Source organism: Poecilia reticulata, linkage group LG21, assembly GCF_000633615.1.
Source record: "Poecilia reticulata strain Guanapo linkage group LG21, Guppy_female_1.0+MT, whole genome shotgun sequence".
Lineage (NCBI taxonomy): Eukaryota > Metazoa > Chordata > Actinopteri > Cyprinodontiformes > Poeciliidae > Poecilia > Poecilia reticulata.
The window spans coordinates 21,841,587-21,843,988 of record NC_024351.1 but is presented as its reverse complement, the minus strand read 5'-3'; positions in this window follow the sequence as shown (position 1 = coordinate 21,843,988).

Genomic DNA, 2,402 nt, shown 5'->3' with positions numbered 1-2,402 from the left:
GCTGCACAGTGAACCCATTCATGTTTTACAGTTYTCCTCTCTCTTGCAGGTACTGCGTACCCCCGCTAAATCTTTGAGGGGTACGCTGTACCCTACCGTACCCCCTTACGTTCACCCCTGACAATAGGCGTCAGTGATCTTGTCCACAGCTATATTTATGCTGAGGGTGTGAGGATCTGCTGTTTTTCTCATCGACCGGTAGCATTTAGCTGCGTACAATCTTGGAGGCATCGCGTGTCTCAAAAACCTTGATGTCGTCCAAAAAAGATGACATGAACTTGTTGGTTCCCCTGTCCATTTTCGTGGCTGATATTTTTTGAAAATCCGGCAGAAATGCTACACTAATCGACTCAGAAATACTCTGCAGAAAGTCAGTCGAAATGAAATTACACATAGAAACTAAGCACTGCGAGGCTTTGTTTGTGAGACATGGAGTCACGTGAGACTTTCAAGGGGCGTTTCTGGGCGGAGCTTGGTAAGGTCCATGGAGCAAAGTTGCATAGGAAGATGATGAAGAGGCTGGCAGTTTTTGACTTCGTTTTGACTTTTATCCTTTGGTATATTTGACACAGAACAAAGCTCATGCCTAACAACAACTGACTCCTCTTTGCTGCAAAAAAACAAATAGAATCACATAAATAAAAATGACATTGTTCTCCACACATACTAAAATGGGTRTCTTCGCCTCCCAGGGTAAACAGCATTATCATCTTCTACCACGGCCTGATGAGTGTCCCTGTTGAACTCCCAGAACAAACCCCAATAGATAACCTCTGGCAGGCAAGTGTTAGCTGGTGCATTGTAAWAAATAGAGGGGGCCCCATCTGTGCACACATATWGCTGATTATAAGCCAGTCGATATCTTCCTAGAGGGCTGCTAAAGCTGGTTTAGAGGGAAGAGTTCCTGTTTTGTTTCTTTGTACCAGCACCAACAAGGTAAGGTTTCCTTGTACAGCTCTACTAATGCCGCGGTCGGAAGCGGGGTTGCAATCTTCACGCAGAAGCAAATTTTATTGTGGAAAATGCATTGTTTCACATAGCGAACATTTTAGTTATTAAATATCCTACTGTTACTGAGCCCACATTTATGTGCACCTTAACTTGATTTTAACATTTTTGGACAAAAGTAATAAATGAAAAAAAAGACAGAGAAAGAAAAAATGTTCCCAATAGTCTACTATGAATGAACACTGTTAGCGGGGTTAGAACGTGTTTGTGTGAATTTCTCACTGAAGTTGCAGTTTCACCAATGAGACATTGCCCCTGCAGAAGAATTAGGCCTTTTTGTAGCCATTTGCCACAGCAGATGCAGTGAATGTCGCATACTGTAAAACCCATGTCATGTATGTATAGCGAGATGGCATGAAATGTTTGAATAACGGTACTGAAATGCAAATCTTAACTAATTTACTTCCCAAAAATGAACTGTGTTCGCATGGCATTGTGTTGTATGTATGCATGTATTTCTTTTTTTTGTTAGTTTTTCTTCTTTTTCTTGTAAGAAGTCGCCGTATTTTTAGAAATTCCTTTTTTTTTTTTCCTGAGCTGTGGTGACTTCTGTTTGTTGTTGCGATGCATATTCTGTGACACCTTGTGCTGCAAAAGAACAAAACGAGTCATATCTGTTCCAAAACAAAAAGCCAGAGGACATTTGAAGTGTAAGATAACTGTAAATTGCTCTTTTTTAAAAATATTTTCTATAAAAAGTATTAACACCGAAAGATTTTTAACGACGGAATTTTGTTAGAAAAACAAAAAAAAAGAGGAAAAAAAATATGAACAAAGTAGGCCAGTAATAAAAAGTGGAATGTTACCAGTATGCTACATCCAGTTTGTTACACAGCTGTCAATGATTTTTTTGTTGTTGTTTTGTTTTTAATGGATTTTGAGGCCACCATGAATGTTTTAATGAATCATGTTTCTTGACACATTTATCATCACGAACTGACAACACAACATTTACGGGAATCAAATCCCTTTGCAGCTTGTTCAAAAAATCTGAGCAATTGTGCTACGTTACAGCAGAAAACCGGTAGGTTAGACATGTAAAATATTGTCAAAATTATATAAACCTTTGATGTATTTCACTCTATAGCAGGCAATACCTGGTAGCAAAGCTATGTAAACTCGTTGCTAAATGCTTCTCAGGCTTAAYTCCCAAATKTATCTCCTTTAACATCTTTGCAGTCAACATTTCACTACATCCTAGTAGGCTATAGTTTTGTCCAAGTGATTGCACGCTATACTGAATTTAGCAAAATTTACCTATTTGCATAGAAAGTAATTAAAAATGATTTGGAAAAAACAGCTAAATCATAATCATCTTATCATAAGCTGTTAAACAAAATATAATTAGGGGATGGCATTATTTTAGCCAAACATTAAGTAATCTGTACCACTGA